We start from the raw sequence: 23328 nt of genomic DNA, 5'->3' as shown, positions 1-23328 counted from the left end.
TATGGCCGTTGACATGCCTGGTGAAAATACCAAAAAAATCAGCTCTTCGGTGTGGAGGTATTTCAACAGAAATGCGGACAACAGGTGTCAAGCCGTGTGTTCCCTTTGTTAAGCTGTAATAAGTAGGGGTAAGGACGTTAACCACCTCGGAACATCCTCCCTTATACGTCACCTGCAGCGCATTCATAATAAGTCAGTGACAAGTTCAAAAACTTTGGGTGACAGCGGAAGCAGTCCACTGACCAGTAAATCCCTTCCTCTTGTAACCAAGCTCACGCAAACCACCCCACCAACTCCCTCAGTGTCAATTTCCTCCTTCCCCAGGAATGCCAATAGTCCTGCAGGCCATGTCACTGGCAATTCTGATGATTCCTCTCCTGCCTGGGATTCCTCCGATGCATCCTTGCGTGTAACGCCTACTGCTGCTGGCGCTGCTGTTGTTGCTGCTGGGAGTCGATGGTCATCCCAGAGGGGAAGTCGTAAGACCACTTTTACTACTTCCACCAAGCAATTGACTGTCCAACAGTCCTTTGCGAAGAAGATGAAATATCACAGCAGTCATCCTACTGCAAAGCGGATAACTGAGGCCTTGGCATCCTGGGTGGTGAGAAACGTGGTTCCGGTATCCATCATTACTGCAGAGCCAACTAGAGACTTGTTGGAGGTACTGTGTCCCCGGTACCAAATACCATCTAGGTTCCATTTCTCTAGGCAGGCGATACCGAAAATGTACACAGACCTCAGAAAAAGAGTCACCAGTGTCCTAAAAAATGCAGCTGTACCCAATGTCCACTTAACCACGGACATGTGGACAAGTGGAGCAGGGCAGGGTCAGGACTATATGACTGTGACAGCCCACTGGGTAGATGTATGGACTCCCGCCGCAAGAACAGCAGCGGCGGCACCAGTAGCAGCATCTCGCAAACGCCAACTCTTTCCTAGGCAGGCTACGCTTTGTATCACCGCTTTCCAGAATACGCACACAGCTGAAAACCTCTTACGGCAACTGAGGAAGATCATCGCGGAATGGCTTACCCCAATTGGACTCTCCTGTGGATTTGTGGCATCGGACAACGCCAGCAATATTGTGTGTGCATTAAATATGGGCAAATTCCAGCACGTCCCATGTTTTGCACATACCTTGAATTTGGTGGTGCAGAATTATTTAAAAAACGACAGGGGCGTGCAAGAGATGCTGTCGGTGGCCAGAAGAATTGCGGGACACTTTCGGCGTACAGGCACCACGTACAGAAGACTGGAGCACCACCAAAAACTACTGAACCTGCCCTGCCATCATCTGAAGCAAGAAGTGGTAACGAGGTGGAATTCAACCCTCTATATGCTTCAGAGGTTGGAGGAGCAGCAAAAGGCCATTCAAGCCTATACAATTGAGCACGATATAGGAGGTGGAATGCACCTGTCTCAAGCGCAGTGGAGAATGATTTCAACGTTGTGCAAGGTTCTGATGCCCTTTGAACTTGCCACACGTGAAGTCAGTTCAGACACTGCCAGCCTGAGTCAGGTCATTCCCCTCATCAGGCTTTTGCAGAAGAAGCTGGAGACATTGAAGGAGGAGCTAACATGGAGCGATTCCGCTAGGCATGTGGGACTTGTGGATGGAGCCCTTAATTCGCTTAACAAGGATTCACGGGTGGTCAATCTGTTGAAATCAGAGCACTACATTTTGGCCACCATGCTCGATCCTAGATTTAAAGCCTACCTTGGATCTCTCTTTCCGGCAGACACAAGTCTGCTGGGGTTGAAAAACCTGCTGGTGAGAAAATTGTCAAGTCAAGCGGAACGCGACCTGTCAACATCTCCTCCTTCACATTCTCCCGCAACTGGGGGTGCGAGGAAAAGGCTCAGAATTCCGAGCCCACCCGCTGGCGGTGATGCAGGGCAGTCTGGAGCGACTGCTGATGCTGACATCTGGTCCGGACTGAAGGACCTGACAACGATTACGGACATGTCGTCTACTGTCACTGCATATGATTCTCTCCCCATTGAAAGAATGGTGGAGGATTATATGAGTGACCGCATCCAAGTAGGCACGTCACACAGTCCATACTTATACTGGCAGGAAAAAGAGGCAATTTGGAGGCCCTTGCACAAACTGGCTTTATTCTACCTAAGTTGCCCTCCCACAAGTGTGTACTCCGAAAGAGTGTTTAGTGCCGCCGCTCACCTTGTCAGCAATCGGCGTACGAGGTTACATCCAGAAAATGTGGAGAAGATGATGTTCATTAAAATGAATTATAATCAATTCCTCCGCGGAGACATTGACCAGCAGCAATTGCCTCCACAAAGTACACAGGGAGCTGAGATGGTGGATTCCAGTGGGGACGAATTGATAATCTGTGAGGAGGGGGATGTACACGGTGATATATCGGAGGATGATGATGAGGTGGACATCTTGCCTCTGTAGAGCCAGTTTGTGCAAGGAGAGATTAATTGCTTCTTTTTTGGGGGGGGTCCAAACCAACCCGTCATATCAGTCACAGTCGTGTGGCAGACCCTGCCACTGAAATGATGGGTTGGTTAAAGTGTGCATGTCCTGTTTTGTTTATACAACATAAGGGTGGGTGGGAGGGCCCAAGGACAATTCCATCTTGCACTTCTTTTTTCTTTTCTTTTTCTTTGCGTCATGTGCTGTTTGGGGAGGGTTTTTTGGAAGGGACATCCTGCGTGACACTGCAGTGCCACTCCTAAATGGGCCCGGTGTTTGTGTCGGCCACTAGGGTCGCTAATCTTACTCACACAGCTACCTCATTGCGCCTCTTTTTTTCTTTGCGTCATGTGCTGTTTGGGGAGGGTTTTTTGGAAGGGACATCCTGCGTGACACTGCAGTGCCACTCCTAAATGGGCCCGGTGTTTGTGTCGGCCACTACGGTCGCTAATCTTACTCACACAGCTACCTCATTGCGCCTCTTTTTTTCTTTGCGTCATGTGCTGTTTGGGGAGGGTTTTTTGGAAGGGACATCCTGCGTGACACTGCAGTGCCACTCCTAGATGGGCCCGGTGTTTGTGTCGGCCACTAGGGTCGCTAATCTTACTCACACAGCTACCTCATTGCGCCTCTTTTTTTCTTTGCGTCATGTGCTGTTTGGGGAGGGTTTTTTGGAAGGGACATCCTGCGTGACACTGCAGTGCCACTCCTAAATGGGCCCGGTGTTTGTGTCGGCCACTACGGTCGCTAATCTTACTCACACAGCTACCTCATTGCGCCTCTTTTTTTCTTTGCGTCATGTGCTGTTTGGGGAGGGTTTTTTGGAAGGGACATTCTACGTGACACTGCAGTGCCACTCCTAGATGGGCCCGGTGTTTGTGTCGGCCACTAGGGTCGCTAATCTTACTCACACAGCTACCTCATTGCGCCTCTTTTTTTCTTTGCGTCATGTGCTGTTTGGGGAGGGTTTTTTGGAAGGGACATCCTGCGTGACACTGCAGTGCCACTCCTAAATGGGCCCGGTGTTTGTGTCGGCCACTAGGGTCGCTAATCTTACTCACACAGCAACCTCATTGCGCCTCTTTTTTTCTTTGCGTCATGTGCTGTTTGGGGAGGGTTTTTTGGAAGGGACATCCTGCGTGACACTGCAGTGCCACTCCTAGATGGGCCAGGTGTTTGTGTCGGCCACTAGGGTCGCTTAGCTTAGTCATCCAGCGACCTCGGTGCAAATTTTAGGACTAAAAATAATATTGTGAGGTGTGAGGTATTCAGAATAGACTGAAAATGAGTGGAAATTATGGTTTTTGAGGTTAATAATAATATGGGATCAAAATGACCCCCAAATTCTATGATTTAAGCTGTTTTTTAGGGTTTTTTGAAAAAAACACCCGAATCCAAAACACACCCGAATCCGACAAAAAAAATTCGGTGAGGTTTTGCCAAAACGCGGTCGAACCCAAAACACGGCCGCGGAACCGAACCCAAAACCAAAACACAAAACCCGAAAAATTTCAGGCGCTCATCACTAGTTATTACTCCCCCCCCTGTTGTTCCCATGCTAATTGCTGACATAGTGGAGCAGCTCCTTCCCTGTAGGGGGTCATTCCGAGTTGATCGCTGGCTGCCGTTGTTCGATGCGTAGTGATCAGTGAAAAAAACGGCTAATCTGCGCATGCGTATGCACCGCAATGCGCACGCGAGTCGTACGGGTACGAAGTCCATTGTGGTTTTGCACTGCTTCTAGCGACGATTCCAATCGCACAGCCGAACGCAAGAAGATTGACAGAAAGAGGGCGTTTATGGGTGTCAACTGACCGTTTTCTGGGAGTGTTTGGAAAAACGCAGGCGTGGCCGGGCGTTTGCTGGGCGGGTATCTGACGTAATTACCGTGTCACTCGTCGCAGCAATCATCGCACAGGATAAGTAACTACAGGGCTGGTCTTGTCCATTACAGGACTTCTTCACAGCTGACCCTCTTCTCCGAGAAGCTGATACACTGTCCTCCGGCCCAACTGTCACTTAGGTTGTGTTTGAAAAATGACAGTTAGGAGCTGATTGGTTGGTACTGTAGCTCTCTCCACTTTATCACTCTCCAAGGCTTAGTACATCTGCCCCTGTATCCTTTTACCTTAATTAATAGAGACAATGGGGGTCATTCCGAGTTGATCGTAGCTGTGCTAAATTTAGCACAGCTACGATTATTCACACTGACATGCGGGGGGACGCCCAGCACAGGGTTAGTCCGCCCCGTTGTCAGTGCGACACCCCCCCCCCCCCGCAGAAGTGCAAAGGCATCGCACAGCGGCGATGCCTTTGCACTTCAAGAGTAGCTCCCGACCAGCGCAGCTTTAGCGTGCTGGCCGGGAGCTACTCGTCGCTCCACGGCCCACAGCGGCTGCGTGTGACGTCACGCAGCCGCGGCGGCCCGCCCCCCCAAACGGTCCGGCCTGCGCCCCCTAAATGGCGGCTTAACGCCACCGTCCAGCCCCCTCCCGCCCAGCGACCGCCTCTGCCTCAGAGGCGATCGCTAGGCAATGACGGATGACATGCGGCGGCGCCGGCGCATGCGCAGTTCCAACCCGATCGCTGTGCTGCGAGAAACTGCAGCGAGCGATCGGGTCGGAATGACCCCCCAATATATCTATGGATGCTCTTACTTTGCATAGAGCTGTTTCCTAGCTCACCCGGATGTCTCGGCACCCCAGTGCGTTCCTGCTAGGAAGATGGACTGTAAGAGCACGTGCTGCGGAGGTTCCGGCCAGGTGTGGTAATATGCAATTAGACGGAAAGGCTTAGAGCGTCACAGATGTGTAGATTTGTATAAGTATAAAGAGGTGATGAAATCTGTGTTAAGTCCATCGGTGCGTTGTCATGGAAACAGTACTAATCACCTAATCAAGGCGTCATCTGAATTAATAATCAGTGAAAAATTAATATTGGTTTAAGTTCAATATTCTCTTTCCTGCTGGCTACGCGTTTGCAGGTGAGAGAGGAGGTTTGTGACTGTATTTATCAATAATAAACAGCACAGGAAAGTTCTTTATTACTATTTAATGCATCTACAGTAATTAATACTGAAAGAAGCTGTCATCGTTGCTACAGTGACAGACACCTCTGGGGACACCTTCCTGCTGGACTACTGCATTCATATCCTGCTGTAACACTTATAATTTGCTTACTATAAAAGTATACAGAGCAGCTCATTGGTTGCCATGGGCAACTTCTCCACTTTTATCACTGCTTAGTACATCTCCCCTTTGTAGAGAGATAAAGTGAAGAGAAATAAAGTACCAACCAATCAGCTTTTAACGTTCATTTTTCAAACACAAACATGGCAGTTAGGAGCTGATTGGTTAGAACTTTAGCTCCTTCCACTGTCTCTCCCCAAGGTTGATACATCTCCCCCATATCTCTCTGAACCTTTGATAACACCCCCCCCCCCTCATATATGCTGATATTGTGCTGCCAATTTATTTTCAGTGAGGATGCTACCAGTTCTTTTCATTATCGATTTAAAAAGACACAGGATAATAAGAAACAGCCTGTCTATCTACCCCTCCCCTTTAGAATGTAAGCTCTCACGAGCAGGGCCCTCTTCCCTCATGTGCTTATTCTTTTCTTACTTTAATAATCCTCAACTGCCCAGATCCATCAGTCTTCTGCCACCTGATACTTATTCCAGTGTCATCTACTAATGTAGCTATGTTTAGTTACCCTGTTCTTGTCCTATACTGTCATCAACTGTAAGTTGCTGTTTTCCTGTTTTGATTATGTGCATATGTACTCTGTAATTGGGCGCTGCGGAACCCTTGTGGCGCCATATAAATAAAGGATAATAATAATAATAATAATAATAATATTTTACACTTTTTAACCAGAGAATTTGTACTGTGTAATGGTGGATTCTTACAACATGAGAACAAATGCTGAGAATTTCATCAAATACAGAGGACAACTTAAATAAGGGTGTGGTATGTTATGGGCCCTACACATATCACGATGCGCCGCCGAGGTGCCCGACGGCCGATACGGCCGACGAGCGACCCGGCGGCGGGGGGGGAGTGAAGTTTCTTCACTCCCGTCACGCGGCTGCATTGAAGTGCAGGCAAATATGGACGAGATCGTCCATATTGGCCTGCATGCACAGCCGACGGGAGACCAGCGATGAACGAGCGCGGGGACGCGCATCGTTCATCGCTGGAGTCTCCACACTAAAAGATATGAACGAGTTCTCGTTCATTTATGAACGAGATCGTTCATATCTTTCAGAAAATCGGCCAGTGTGTAGGGCCTATTAGGTAGATTAGACTAGGTCGACCACTATTGGTCCACAGTTAGTGGTTTCTAGGTCGACATGCACTAGATCGACATGAGAAAAGGTCAACATGAGGTTTTTTTTATACTTTTTTTGGTGTCGTTTTCTCCGTAGACTCGTAGAGTGACCGGGAACCCCAATTAGTGAACCGTGTCCCCTCGCATGGCTCACTTCGCTTGCCATGCTTCAGGCAAGGTGCCTCGCTCCGCTACCTCTGCGCTCAGCACAGATTACCGTTCCCAATTGTAGTCCACGTGTATCGTAAAGTATGAAAATGTTCAAAAAATGAGGGGAAAAAACAACTCATGTCAACCTTTTGTCATGTCGACCTAGAGTCCCTGTTGACCCTAGAAACGCTGTCGACCTACTCACTGTCTACCAGTAGTGGTCAACCTAGATAGTGTCAACTAACTTACTGTCGACCTAAAGACGGGATCCCTTAAATAAATGGTACTTTATAGATGCCACGTGGTAAAGGATATTAACAGGTGCTGATCCCGGCATGCGGCGTGCCGGCAGGTGCAGTGCTACTGAGCAGCTGTCCGTATACTGTACAGTACTATAAGAGCAGTGTCGCTGAAACTGTAGCCCACATTGTGAAGATAAAATTAGCATGAGCAGCAAATGCAAATACCGGATCTACAGAGAACAGTGCTGACCTGTGTGTCGCCTATGTATCACATATCACAGATATTTGCCAAAGTATATCAGAGGGTGAGGAGGAAGGATGGGGGGGGGTATGGGGATCAGTATAAATATATATATAAGTATTTGATAAAGCAGCAGAAAATATAATGATAGTGATGAGTATAATAACATTTAGAGCTATAAGTAGTGATAAAAAGTCTGCTTCCTAATAGTGACCCTAACCGTAACCCGAATGTTAACACCTAATGGCAACCCTGACCCTAATGGGAAACCTGATGCATACTTGCCTACTTTTGAAAAAGCATGTCAGAGAGATTGTGAAAGTAACACCTATCAGCGTAGACGTGTATTGCTATATCGAGGGGCGTGTCATAAACATGACTTACATCCAAATGTACATAAGGCCCAAAGTTAGTAAGAAAAGACAGTGATATATTTCAGGACTTGTTCGTGTATTGTGTTTTTTAAGAGGTTCCATATACTGTAAGTGGCCACGAGAAACCTTATTTAAAATCATTGTGCCTTATAACTAGTGCAGGGAAATGACACTGATGAGCCTATTTGAATGTATGTGTCTCTGATTTATTTTTTAGCTAAGCAGAAGTGCGAACGGTTGCATCGCAGAGCGGCTACAAAAAATGTCTGTGTAGTTTCAGAGTAGCTCAAAACCTACTCAGCGCTTGCGATCACTTCAGATTATTCAGTTCCGGATTTGACGTCACACACCCGCCCAGCGTTCGCCCAGCCACGCCTGTGTTTTCCCTGGCACGCCTGCTTTTTTCCGCACACTCCCTGAAAACGGTCAGTTGCCACCCAGAAACGCCCACTTCATGTCAATCACTCTACGACAAGCAGTGCGACTGAAATGCATCGTAGACCCTGTGCAAAACGACATCATTCGTTATGCCCGTACGATGCGCATGCGCATTGCGCCGCATACACATAACTGCCATTGTTTAGCCTGTTTGCTGCGCTGCGAACAAATTCAGCTAGCAATCAACTCGGAATGACCCCCAATGTGCAATCAGGGAGATTGCTGGTCTGTTCAGGGAGTGAGGGAGATTGCTACTGTTTCAGGGAGTCTCCTACAGAATGAGGGAGGGTTGGCAACTATGCCCTGATGTCAACCCTAATGGTAACCCTAACCCTAATGGCAACCCTAACGCTACCGCTAATGGTAACCCTAACCCTAATGGTAACACTGGGCCTAACAGACATGTCGACAGCTTGATCAGAGACCTACTGACTGCCGACCCATATAAAGTGGTTACCATGGGTAAAACTAAAACTAATGGTATGAATACAACAATAAGTATATTAATATTTAGGGGTTCATGGGCAACTTCTCCGCTCTTTTCACTGCTTAATGAATCAACCTCTTAGTCCAGTACCACAAAGAATATTCAGCATTACATCAAGGGGCCTGATTCACAGTCGTATGTAAAGCGATCGCCATTGTCTCATCCATTTGCTGGTGGGAGTAGTCATCTTCATCATCATCACCACACGTGTGCGCCGGCCCTATCCATGGTGCTAGCGGACGGTCCCTTTGGTCGGATCTCTGCGTATGCTCACCCCTGAATAACACCCATTCAGCAGGCCCACGGAACATTTCTCCTACATGCAAACGCCTAGCTGCCGCCCACTAACGCCCCACTCAGTTGCATGTGGAGATGCGGCTGAGATCCGCATGACTCGCATAGAATGGCACTAAATTGTGTGCACAGGCCCCAACAATGCGCAGTCTGCTACACATCACCAGATCCGGAATGTGCGTACAGCTCGGAATCAGGCCCAAGGTTTGTAAGCCATTTACTGTAGATGGCTAGCCTCAATGGTAGCCGCGTATGATCTATTTACGCAGATGAGTTTCGATTTCTGCCATAGTGCGTGGTTTTTGCGGAACAAGATGGCGACATCTGCTTGGGAGCAGAATTTTGCAGCGGTCGATGGTGGCAGGTGAGCTGAGCGACTGTGAACTTGCACTTTTCAGCACGTCCCTTACTGCCATATCCACTGTATCTTCATTTTCTTTGCAGCTCAGAGCTCGCAGTCATTTACTGGGATGTATCTGCTGACGCTCTAAATGAGGTTAAACAGGGCAAGGTTTTGTTTTGCACAGTGCTACTCATAAGGTTCTGTTCCGCGTCCCTGCAGGCACACTATTGTAATTTGAACAGTGCGCACACATTCCAGAGACAGCGGGTGTGCATCATGAAATACGTCGGTCCAACTATCTAGATGCACCAGTACAGAAGTAAGACACTCTGCGTTGTGCATCCCGTGTGCTTTACAAACTAGCTCAACTATCTGATGGGGATCCAGTCAGGATCCTACGCAGGAATCCCGACACTACTTGGAATGCCGACACCGGCATCTCGAATAGGGTCATAAGCCCGGAGCCGGAAACCCGACCGCCGGGATCCCGAACGAGTGTCTGCTGGTTCATCTGACAGGTAAGCCGTGAGGAGGGAAGAGGTAAGGTTTAAGCTGCGGGGGAGAGGGTTAGGGGGCCATTGGGGGAAGGGAAGTATATTCCCGAACGCTAGCATTTCAATCCTAACCCGTGTAATGTCCTACACAAAATGTACATGAAAATATACCTCTGTGCAGGAACTTGGTCAGTCGGCCTAATTCAGACCTAATCGTAGCCGTGCAAAATTGCGGGGGGACGCCCAGCACAGGGCTAGTCCGCCTCGCATGTCTAGCTCTGCCCCCCCCCCCCCCCCCCCCCCCGCACAGGTACAAAAGCATCGTGCTTTTGTACCTGAGGAGTAGGCAGGGAGCTACTTGTCGCTTCCTGGGTCGCAGCAGCTGCACGGTCTGGGCACGCATGCGTTGCCCGGACCGCACCCCCAAAACGGCGGCCAAACACCACCGGCCCGCCCCCTCCCGCCCTGCGACCGCCTCTGCCTGTCAATCAGGCAGAGGCGATCGCTGGGCAGAGATGCCGATCGCATATACAGCATGCACCGGCGCATGCGCAGTTCAGACCTGATCGCCCGCTGTGCGAAAAACGCTCAGCAACGATCAGGTCTGAATTAGGCCCAATGTAATCAGTGTACAGTACCAGAAACAGGGTGTGCGCGGAAGCCCAGATCTAGCAAAATCTGCACAGAACTGACCCTATTAATGGAAAAAAACATCCAGCATTGAGAATCCCTTTAATCCTGATGCTGAGATATGTACAAGTTTCTCGGGCACTGCCATATGGTGCATCGCTCCTCCGAGCTTCACTGCGAACCCTAATTACTTGGAAACTGTAATTCATTTGTTACTGTTTGCCACCCTTGTCACCATCTAGGCTCTCCGAGAGGCAATAAATGCCAGACCACGACGCCGGGGGCTCAGAAACCTCCACGTTCCTGACCTGTTTTGATTTCATTACTTGCAAATATTTGCTATACAGGCAGATAGTGCGTTATCATTGCCCTAATGATGCGTTATGTAACGTTTCTCCAGCAGGAAGAACTGGAACACAGAAACATTTGCTGCTCTATCGAAACCAAGATTCAATTTGTATGACAAATTTGGCTGCGGGCGATGTGTTATTAGTGTGCGGCGCGTCTTGTTCGTGGCTGTTGATGTTTACCGAACTGTTGTGTGCTGAAGGCCGGGAAGGAGATGTCTGTGGGTTCAACAGTGTTAGGACATTATTTGTTTTGTGTGTGTGTGTTTTTTTTAAGTATCCCAAGTCCCACACTCTTGGTTTTTGACAGCTTGTTTATACAACGTCGGTGCCTTTTGAATCCGCAGCCAAAACGAGTGGCAGTAATTTCCTGACACATGGTCAGTGGTAGAGTGTTTTACATAGCAGACGCCTCGTTGGCCAATTTGAGCGCGGCGATGCAGTAGTGCCGATGCGTTCATTTGCCGAGAAGTGAAGAAAGCCATGTTCCGCAGATTACGGGTTCTGCCAGATATTGAAAATAACATCAGACTGATAGTAAGAGGTGGGACTGCACTTGGTGCAGCAGGTGCACTGCACCAGGGGCTACACAGGACAAAAAGACCCACTGCTGGATAGACCAGCAATGAGTTAACCCCTGCCCCCCTCCCCCAGACCGAGCAGAGGTTGCTGTGTTCCTGCCCCCATCAAGGTACATGCCCCCTGTCCTCCGCACCACACGGGATATTGTACTTGTATCCCTGTCACCCACTGTCTCTCTCTGCCACTCACTGCCTCCCTGTCACTGTCTACCTCCCCCTTCATTCCTCTGCCTCTCCTTGCCTTCCGATGTCAACCTCTGCCTCTCTATGTCAACCTCTGCCTCCCCCTGCCTTACTTTGTAACCCTCTGCCTCCCCCTGTCACCCACTGCCATGTGGCATATTGTGAACATAGGTTGGGGTGGAGGAGGGGGGCCCAAATTATATTTTTGCACCTGGGCCCACCACTCACAAGTTCTGCCATTGCTGCCAGTCCTACAGCACAGTTCTCCACTAGACACTACAGTAGCTTACAGGTTTGTAGAAATTTATCTATGACAAAATTTAAAAAAATGCTGAATGTCACTAAAAAATGGTCACAGTAGTTAGCAATTTTTTTAAACCGGACTCGAGAGGCAAGACGGTAGCGGCAAGACTCGAGAGGCAAGACGGTAGCATTGTAACAGCACATCCCTGTTCTTTTAAATGTGGTGGCAAAGTATATGCCTTAACCCAGGAGTGGAACACTGCATCGCTGGGATCCATAACGAAATTCGGGTAGGGGCTAGGCGATGCCTTTCTAGCCTTTTGGGCCTACCCGAACTGGAACATGATGAAGAAGGATGGGCGTTATTTTCGGAGTAGGGTGACAAATGGACATTGCTGGGTCGCTCTCCGGGCCCTGTAGTGACCCTAGCACCTGTATAGATGGAGCCGCGCTCACCTGAGGTAGCTCCATCGCAGGCGTGCACTCCCGGCGTGACTAGGCGATCCGTCCGCCTAGCCCTGCCGGGAGTGCATAGAGACGCTCTCCCATTCACTAGACAGGGGCGCATCTCCATCACGGACGCGCGCGCCCAGGAGGGGCACCTCTCCAATTCTGCGTGCCTTGCCTGGACGGAGACGCTGTAATCGATAGGCGCGCCTGGTCGTGCGCACCCAGGCACCATCTGTAGTTCAACCATATAATATATTTTAATTATTATTATTATTATTATTATTATTATTATTAAGAACAGTTTCTTACATAGGCATTGATACACAAGGATGGGTGCTATCTATTGCATAGGGTATGGGTCATAGCGTCGAAATGCATTAGGTCGACCACTATTGGTCGACATTGACTAAGTCGACACATTCATTAGGTCGACATGAACAAACCAACATGGAAAAAGGTCGACATGAGTTTTTTTTAACTTTTTTGGGTGTCGTTTTCATCGTAAAGTGACCCCAATTAGTGCACAGTGTCCCCTCGCACGGCTCGCTGCGCTTGTTCCACAATAGACACAGATTCTCCTACCTGCATTAGCACATAATATGATATACCATTCACCTTAATGTGCTAATGCAGCTAGGAGACTCTGTGGCTGTTGTGGAACTGCAAGTCCCAGCATGACCTGCCAGTCACTGGCTTGTAGTCTCCCACCAGCCGGATAGCCACCGGTTGCCTATCACTGTACGAACAAATCCTAAAATTATCAATCACGGTGACATTTTTATGGAGTTCGGAGTAAATTAACCCTTTCTCATATATTATTCCTAACAATTTTTTTTACCATTTTTAATTATTTGTTATTCTTAAATAATGATCTGACATGTTTCTGCAAAGAACTGACAGATAAAGAGGAGACGTCTTACATGTAACACATGGACAGAAGGCACAGTAAGGAATGGCCAGCAGGGAGCGCCCTTCATACTAAGCATCATCATAATCTTACAGTAGGATAAAGTGACTGTCTGTAGCACATGGGAGATAAATATGCACATGATATACTTTAGGGGTAATTAATAAATCACAGTATTAAAAATGTAAAATACATTTGTGTGCTGCTCTTTACTCACTAGACAAGGTCTGTCACTGTATAAATGTGAGCATGTGATTATATACCCAGGAGTGCCTCTGACACTGACTCTGGTGGAGTCATGAGCTCCACTGTGTATATAGACTGTACTGTACCGTGTATCCGCATGTAACTGGTGCTGTACTGTGCCTCTGTATCTAGCTGGTGCAGCACTGTTCCTCTGTATGTAACTGGTGCTGTACTGTGTCTCCGTATGTTACTGGTGCTGTACTGTGTCTCCATATGTAACCGGTGCTGTACTGTACCTCCGTATGTAACTGGTGCTGTACTGTGTCTCTGTATGTAACTGGTGCTGTACTGTGTCTCTGTATGTAACTGGTGCTGTACTGTGTCTCTGTATGTTACTGGTGCTATACTGTGTCTCCATATGTAACCGGTGCTGTACTGTGCCACCGTATGCAACCGGTGCTGTACTGTGTCTCCGTATGTAACTGGTGCTGTACTGTGTCTTCGTATTTAAACGGTGCTGTACTGTGACTCCGTATGTAACCGGTGCTGTACGATGCCTCCGTATGTAACTGGTGCTGTACTGTGCCTCCGTATGTAACTGGTGCTGTACTGTGCCTCTGTATCTAGCTGGTGCAGCACTGTTCCACTGTATGTAACTGATGCTGTACTGTGTCTCCGTATGTTACTGGTGCTGTACTGTGTCTCCATATGTAACCGGTGCTGTACTGTGCCACCGTATGTAACCGGTGCTGTACTGTGTCTCCGTATGTAACTGGTGCTGTACTGTGCCTCCGTATGTAACCAGTGCTGTACTATGCCTCCGTATGTAACTGGTGCTGTACTGTGCCTCCATATGTAACTGGTGCTGTACTGTGCCTCTGTATCTAGCTGGTGCAGCACTGTGTCTCCGTATTTAAACGGTGCTGTACTATGCCTCTGCATGTAACCGGTGCTGTACTGTGCCTCCGTATGTAACCGGTGCTGTACTGTGTCTCGGTATATAACTGGTGTTGTACTGTGCCTCCGTATGTAACTGGTGCTGTACTGTGTCTTTGTATGTAACTGGTGCTGTACTGTGCCTCCGTATGTAACTGGTGCTGTACTGTGCCTCTGTATGTAACTGGTGCTGTACTGTGTCATTGTATGTAACTGGTTCTCTACTGTGTCTCTGTATGTACCTGGTGCTGTACTGTGGCTCTGTATGTAACTGGTGCTGTACTGTGCCTCTGTATGTAACTGGTGCTGTACTATGCCTCTGTATGTAACTGGTGCTGTACTGTGCCTCTGTGTGTAACTGGTGCTGTACTGTGCCTCTGTGTGTAACTGGTGCTGTACTGTGCCTCCGTATGTATCTGGTGCTGTACTGTGCCTCTGTGTGTAACTGGTGCTGTACTGTGCCTCTGTGTGTAACTGGTGCTGTACTGTGCCTCTGCGTGTAACTGGTGCTGTACTGTGCCTCTGTATGTATCTGGTGCTGTACTGTGCCTCCGTATGTATCTGGTGCTGTACTGTGCCTCTGTATGTAGATGGTGCTGTACTGTGCCTCTGTGTGTAACTGGTGCTGTACTGTGCCTCTGTATGTAGCTGGTGCTGTACTGTGTCTCTGTACTGGTTCTGTACTGTGTATCTGTATGTAACTGGTGCTGTACTATGCCTCTGTGTGTAACTGGTGCTGTACTGTGCCTCTGTATGTAGATGGTGCTGTACTGTGCCTCTGTGTGTAACTGGTGCCGTACTGTGCCTCTGTATGTAACTGGTGCTGTACGTTGTCTGCATATAACCGATAAAGGAGTAGGCTAATTATTTGCAATGGGTGTCTATCTATCTATCCATCCATCCATCCATCCATCCATCCATCCATCCATCCATCTATTCATTCATTTCTAAACTAGGGGTAGGCACTGTGAGGCTGAACAGCTTTTGTAGAACTACAAGTCCCAGCATGGATGACAGTATATGTTGGGGCTTCTTAATCTACAATTGCCTGCCAGGCACATGCTGTATACAGTATATATGTACGTTCATGTGTGTAGTTTTCCTTAGTACTGTATGTTAGTGACAGTATGTTTGCATGTTATACAGGGGTGATATGATTCCCCATAAAACATAGAAATGTACAGTATAAGCAATGTGAAAGTTCCATGACAACACACAGACATTTGCCATAACCTAGATTGCTAGCTCTGTGGCACAGGGCTAGTGTCAGCTGCCAACACTACAGAATGTCCTCCATAGTGCACAACACAAAGCACCTGCTGAATGTATCCTACAACACGTTACTGTATAGATATTACATTGTACATACATTCCCCACTGTATTTACTACATACATGACACACATTGCCTGTCATGTGCTCAGTAAGCCGCACATACACTGCACTGTACACTTTACATGTATTGATGTTGATCAAGTGATCCTATTGTAGTTCTGGAAGTTCCTCCCCTATTGTGTGTTCCCCATATAGACACACAGTAGCAGCACCCAGAGACCACAGACTGAGCAGCTGCACCTGTGTGTATGGGGGCACTGAGCAGCTGCACCTGTGTGTATGGGGGCACTGAGCAGCTGCACCTGTGTGTATGGGGGCACTGAGTAGCTGGTGGACAGAGGTATCTGATATCTGATAATATTATGTATAATGGCAGCTGTATAGGGGCTCTCACTATGCAACATTGTATCAGCTAAACATTAATATGATGTCATTTATACAGGGTCTCTCTCACTATGGAACATGCAGGGAATAATGCAGAACCAGTCAGAAGTACAGTATAAAATACCGTATACAGGGCAGAAACTCTACACAGCCACCAGCCCACTATCTGATCAGTAAGTTATCCATAGATCACAGGCAGAGAGTGACAGGTGTGAGGGGACAGGGGCTGCAGGTACTCACCTTTGAGCAGAGGGGGTTTCTCTTCCCGAACCCTGACTCGGTGTATAAATGCATCCTCACCCAAATCCTATACTCCAAGGCAGGAGGGGGGATCCAAACCATAGCAGTGACCACAGCTGGGGTTACATCCGTATCATGCCAGCGGTGTCCTGGGGGGGTCTCAGCTGGATCAGGGGGGTGCAAACCATTCCCAGACAGGTCTTTGGTGGTGCGGGTCCAGCCTGGGGACTGGTGAGGCTGTGCGCAATGTTTCTAGGCGCACGACGCAGCTCCCGGGCGCAATGTGCAGTTCCCAGGCGCAGCAGGACGCAGCTCCCAGGCGCAGCAGGACGCAGCTTCCAGGTGCAGAGCGCAATTCTCCTAGGCGCGAGGCGCAGCTCCCAGGCGCAAGGTGCAGCTCCCAGGTGCAGAGCGCAGTTCCCAGGCTCAGCAGGACGCAGCTCCCAGGCACCCTCTCCGTCTCCACACTCTGTGCCAGTGAGAGTCCCCGCTCTGTGCTCCTTGTCTCCCTATCACACCCCCTGTGTTCTGGGAAGCACGCTGGATGCTGCTGCCTCTGCTCCCTGGCTCTCCTCCAGAAAGTAGATGAGAGAGGTCAGACGGTGGCTGTCTCTGCCCGGGGATCTGCCGCTACTATCACAGTGGCAGCTCAGAGATGAAGGATCTGGGCAATTATTCTTTAGCTGCCAGAATCACTCCCCCCCCCCCCCCCCCCCCCAAACCACACCTCCCCTTTTTAAGCAAAGGGTGGGGGGGAGCAGCTTTCACTCCCCACGTTTGTTTCATCATTTCAGGTGGAGCTGTCTCCCCCTGTCCCTGCTCTCTTCCTTCTCTTCTCCTATTACCAGGATCGCTTGGTGACATCTGTCCATGTTCAGCTCAAAATTAATTTGTGTAGTCATTCAGCCTCCTTGTTTCCTGTGGCTTTACCCATGCTTATATATTGCAGATACAATAAGGAATAGTGTCACCATTATCCATACAGCACAATGTGGGTGCAGGGCTGTCCTATCAGATGTTACTGACTTGGGGGTAGGGGTGGGGGGCTGCCTAATTTTACTCCATTTCATTCTGGGTTAAAAAAAATTGAAGGATATTTAAAAAGAAATAAAAAGGAAAAAGTACAAGGTGGCTGATCCAGGATAATGACATTTCCCAGAATTATATTATCCGCAGTAGGGGGCGGTTTATGTGAATATTGAGGCTTATGCACAGAGACTAAATTGCGCAAAAGAAACAAGCTCGCAAAAGAAGCGTATTTCCGCACATAAGACACATGAGATCCATACAGCTATTTCTATCACCAGAGCATACTGCCCCCTCACTGTAGCAGGCAGGGCTGCCTATACATCATGCGGGCCCCTGGTGCTTAAGTGGGGGCTGCCCAATTGTGGGTACATGCCCAACATTCCCCCCCCCATCCCCTGTACTGCGCTGTTCCGAACGTGTCGACAGGGGTGAGTGCCGACAAGGGAGTTTTGTTCCACCCCCACAGCTGCATAGGCAAACCCAGGGGGTAAGGGGGGGGGGGGGGGGGGGAGAGGGTCAGGTTGCCTGGAAACCCCCCTCCTCATGGCAAGTGGCTCAAATTATGACAACAATAGCAATGGTATATAATACGATTACTGGAGCTGCTGCCACATCATGCAGTATAAGGGACAGAGCAGAGCTGCTGCACATGCCCAGAGGTAACGGCTTCTTCTAACAAGTTTGCTCTGTGTGGTTCTGAGTCCTCAATCAGTGCACTGGACCAGAGAGTAGCTACCAGAAAGAAGAGACAGGAGCCTTAACATGTGGTGGGAGAACGTGTGCTTAGAAAGTGCAGTGCTGGTTCTATTAGGTTTGTGTATTTATTATTGTATGTTTAATTTTTTCCTGACCACTTATCTTATTTATGTTATTTAAATATGTTTGCTACAGCCTGTACTATAGACCATCTGTAGTGTTAAATATTAACCTGTATTCCATGTTCTGCAAAGTGGTAGACTGTGGATTGCATTTGGAAACCCCCCTCTACAAATCCTGCGTTTGCCACTGAGCTGATTCGGACCCCTCTAGTCTCCCCAGACAGGCCTGGACCCAGGTATACACACTCCACCACCCTCTTGGCGCCCTGATAGCAAATATACACCCCCTAGCAGATGCACTTGCAAATATTTGCATGTCTGCATGGGATGCATTTGGAACTTTACCTCTTACAGCTCCAGTTCTGCCTCTCCAGGTGTAAGGGTGGATGCACCCAAATTCTACACACCCAAATAGCTGCAAATTCAGCTCTGCATTAGCGACATTGACTCAAGGGAGTAACATAAAAATGTTTCTAACTTTTATAAGTTTTTAAGAAAAATTTCAGCAGGTTGTCTTGCATACAGCATACGCTGAACAGAAAATCCCATCCCGCATGGGTGAGTCCTAATGAGGGAGAAACAGTCTGTTTGTAAATGGAAATTCCATGTCAGCATTATCCCTTTTTCCTTGTCTTGCTTCTTGAGAATCCCAGGGCTGAAGCACCGACTCACAGGGATGTACTGTCAGATCTACTGAATTTCCCAGAAGTTTTTACTTCTAATAGGAGTTGATGGGGATCCGGTCTCTAGGTCGACAAGACTTGGGTCAACAATGTCTAGGACGACCACTATTGGTCAACAGAAAGTAGGTCGACATGGTTTCTAGGTCGACAGGGACTCTAGGTCGACATGTACTAGGTCGACATGACAAAAGGTCGACAAGTTTTTCACACTTTTTTTCTCATTTTTATTTTTTATTTATTCATACTTTACAATCCACGTGGACTACTATTGCGAATGGTAACCTGTGCCAAGCGCAGCGAGGCACCTTGCCTGAAGCATGGCGAGCGAAGCGAGCCATGCGAGGGGACACGGTGCACTAATTGGGGTTCCCGTTCACTATACAAAAAAAACGACCTAGTTGACCTAGTACATGTCGACCTAGAGTACCTGTCGACCTAGAACCCATGTTGACCTACTTACTGTCGACCAATAGTGGTCGACCTAGACACTGTCAACCTAAGTCTTGTCTATCTAACATACCGCGCCCGAGTTGATGATACATTTTCCTTCTAGATAGTATCTTGATGATGATCTGAACTCCTCAGCCGCACTGTGCAGGAAGTTATAGGGGTACATGGTTATTGTTAGGCTGCGGGGAGGGGGCGTTATGCACCACCGGGGAGGGTCAGGGTTAGGCTGCGTCGTTCTAGGTTTAGGCTATGAGAAGAGGAGGATAGGTTTAGGCACCACCGGGAAGGGTTATGGTTAGGTTGCACGGGGAAGGGGGTTTTGGGTTAGGGGGAGGGTTAAAATACCTGCTTCGGGATGCCGGGATATTGTATGTACCCCCAAGTCACTGACAGGAGTACTACGATATACCGGCGTTCGGGATCCCAGCGCAAAAGAGCCCCTCGCTGCAGTCGCCATGCTGCGGGTACGGTGGAATGCTAGGCGCGCCACGCTATTTATTCTCCCTCCAGAGGTGTCGTGGACACCGGAAAAGATGGAGAATAGTTGTCGGTATCCCGGCGATCAGGATACCAGCGCCGATATGCAGAGCACAGGGATCCCGACAGCCGGGATATCAAATGCTTCCCGTCACTGACTAGTTTGAGCAAAAGGGCAGTGGCTTATCTATAATGGGTGCATTACACACGGGCCCCTGGTGAAGGGAAAACCCTGCACCGCACTGCAGAACAGATGCCACAGTGTACCCACAGCAGATGCCCCCGTCCCCTCCTCCCCCATTTAATCTTACGGTCATATCTTCAGAAAAAGTGGTGCTGGCGCAGGTATAAGCAAGAACTTTGGAACTGTTCCAGAACCTATGCTAACTTCTGTGCATGCATCACGCTCTGCAATAACACATCGAAGATGGCACCATCCGCAGAGGATTCTGGTGGACAGCATTGAGGGAGGAGGGCTCTTGCACACTGCTCCCCCCCCCCCCCCCCCTTCCCTTCCAGGCGATAGTATGCATGTGTCAAATTACGGGCAGCTGTAAGGCCATTCGTGAGACGTTGACCTCCACTGGACAGCAGACAGCGAAGACAGATCAGTGTTGTACAACTTGCCCATGATTAGAGCCAAACACTCAACCCCATTGCGGAATGTTTATGAAAATACATCATATCTCGGATAATGCTAGCATGCCTGGCAAACATGATGCTGTCTGGACAACCTTGACATTATGATGAATATGCTATTTATTATCCTATACACACACTTGTGGCGGTAAGACATTTACTCCTGTGTGTATACAGTGTTATTTCTCACAAGCATCCCTATTATTAGTTCCCAGTAAAACAGAACAATAGAGTTAGTTGGTGCAATAAAAGGTAATATAAAACATGTCTGCTGTGTGCACATGATCTTGCTTTGAACGGGTCCTGTACCTCAAATCTAATAATAAACGTAAAAAAATAATAATGTAACTAATAAAATGGCAAAGGATATAAAGAATTGTTTTGAAATCTGATATAAGACACATGTTGCAAGACTTTCCCTGTGATTAGTTCTATTATTACTGTGAATCGCAACCAGACAGTCAGGCTCAGCTTTCTGCATTTCAATAAATCCCTTTTGTCCTGATAAATAAGATTTGTCAGTTGCAAGGCAAGTTTAGCAGCTGTGCCTAAAGTACTGGGTGAGCAATGTGTCACTGTGCATGAGAGTTAGTAGATAACTAGCTGCAAGTTCCACCGACAGCCAGCAAGCTGCACACAGAGTGGGAATCCCAGCCTCCAGCACTGCGGGGACACTCTCTGCAAACACAGAGCAATGAACACAGAACTAGCCAATATCCCGGGCAGAAACAAAGCCTTGTACACTCACCATATGATATTTAATTAAAGGGCATGTTAGCTGTAAGTACATGTTCAACCAATACGAAAAGGTATCTTGGGACGTTCACAAATACATAGAGCGGATCCCTCTTTGCATCCCTTAATTTATGATCGCCATCACCTGTGTTGAAACACCTTTCTTATCCATTTACTTGTTCGGCACAGGTGCCAGCAATCATAAATTAAGAGAAAAATCCAGAAGCAGAGCTTTCTGTCCCTCCTGGAGAGGGTCATGTTGGCGTATGTTCTGTGCTGGGTAGAGAGACTGCTGCTGCTGCAGTGTCTACATCGGGGAAGTGAAGGGGGGGCAGAGGCCACCACCATCTTGGCACCACGGATTGGACTCCGAATGATGAATGGTCCTTTACATAAAATATGCGGGAACTAGTGCACGCCTACATCAAATTGGTGTGTTGTATGTTATGTTGACACGTTCTGAATATCAACATGGATGTTATGTCGGCAGTTACATTTTGATATTAACATAATATTAACATTGTACATGTCAACAGTTGACATGTCTACATAACGTTTTTTCTCTATCCCTAACCATGACCATAGCCCTAAACCTCGCATTAAAAATGTACTGTCAACATTGTGACTACTAAAATGCTTATTGACATAATTACCATGTCGGCATACCATCCATATTGAAATTCTGAAAGTGGGCATTACATCAGGATATTGGGGCAGATGTATAAACCTGGAGAAGGCATAAGGAAGTGATAAACCAGTGATAAATGCAAGGTGATAAAAACACCAGCCAATCAGCTATGTAAATTAACAGTTAGGAGCTGATTGGCTGGTGCATTATCACCTTGCACTTAACACTGCTTTATCACTTCCTTATGCCTTCTCCAGGTTACTACATCTGCCCTATTTGGAGATACCTAAAGGATAATACTACCATACCTCCCAACATGACCCTCTCCAGGAGGATGTATGATTCCTCTCCCATCTACATCTCTGACCTTATCTCCCTTTACTCTCCCACCCGTCCTCTTCGCTCTGCTAATGCACGCCGTCTCTCCTGTCTTCTGATTACTTCCTCCCACTCCTATCTCCAAGATTTTTCACGTGCTGCTCCATTTCTCTGGAATTCTTTACCTCTCCCCCTCAGACTCTCCACCTCTCTACAAAACTTCAAACGGGCTCTTAAGACCCATTTCTTTACCAAACGTAGCCAAATCTCAACATAACCCTCTGTTCCACGCTCTCTATGTACCCCATCTGTGTCATCCCTGTCTGTCTACCCCTCCCCTTAGAATGTAAGCTCTCACGAGTAGGGCCCTCTTCCCTCATGTGCTTATACTTTTCTTACTTTAATAATCCTCAACCGCCCAGATCCCACAGTTTTTTGACCACCTGGAACTTATCTCTATGTTTACTGGTGTAGTTATGCTTAGCTGCCCTGTACTTGTCCTATATTGTATTCAACTGTAAGTCACTGTTTTCCTATTTTTTATGTGCATTTGTACTCTGTAATTGGGCGCTGCGGAACCCTTGTGGCGCCATATAAATAAAGGATAATAATAATAATAATAATAATTGCCATCACCTGTTCTGAAACACCTTTCTTTATTCATTTACCTGTTCAAAACAGGTGCTGGCAATCACAAATTAAGAAAAAAGTCCAGAAGCAGAGCATTGTGTCCAGGGGCGGATCCAGAAGAAAATGATAGGGGGGCACCATGGAAGGGGCAAGTACATTTGCGTGCGGCTTCGGTGCATGTGAGGTGGCGCTTCTTATACAATGCCCACAGTTGTAGCGCTCATTATGCAATGTCCACTGTACTGGCAGTGCCCCTTATATAGACCCCATAGTAGTGGTGCCCCTTATGCAATGCCCGTATTGCCCCCAGTAGTAATGTTGCCTGTAGTAATGCCCCCAGTCATTTAGCGCCCTAGTAGTTATGCCCCCAGTGGTAATGCCCCTGCAGTTATGACCCCAGTAGTTTAACCCCCCCCCCTCTTTAGTTTAGCCTCTGTCAAAGTCAGAAAAATATCTCTATGCACACTGCCATATTTGCACCTCATTCATGTCCGCGCTGCGCATGCGTACGCTCTCCCGTACGTGCACATACTCACAGTCGCGGGCACCCGCAGGCGCACGGTATGCGTATTTACGGTAGAGTTTATGTAATCGTAGCGTGCGACTCAATCGTTACATATTTTCATTAATAAGGTAGTTTGTAGATCATGGTCCCTTTG

General features: G+C 48.0%; 1 protein-coding gene across 3 annotated transcripts in view; it reads right to left on the bottom strand.

Moving 5' to 3' along the window:
- SHISAL1 (shisa like 1) overlaps nucleotides 1-16966 on the bottom strand; it is a 203201-nt gene extending 186235 nt beyond the window's left edge. For all 3 annotated transcript variants that reach the window (XM_063928912.1, XM_063928913.1, XM_063928911.1), the window contains exon 1: nucleotides 16263-16966. The gene's annotated coding sequence lies outside the window, so the exon portion shown is untranslated. The remainder of the gene's footprint in view (nucleotides 1-16262) is intronic.
- Nucleotides 16967-23328: the final 6362 nt, after the last annotated feature.

The sequence above is a fragment of the Pseudophryne corroboree genome, chromosome 6, assembly GCF_028390025.1.
Source record: "Pseudophryne corroboree isolate aPseCor3 chromosome 6, aPseCor3.hap2, whole genome shotgun sequence".
Classification (NCBI taxonomy): domain Eukaryota; kingdom Metazoa; phylum Chordata; class Amphibia; order Anura; family Myobatrachidae; genus Pseudophryne; species Pseudophryne corroboree.
The sequence above is the reverse complement of the archived record's forward strand: the minus strand, read 5'-3'. Positions and strand labels throughout refer to the sequence as shown.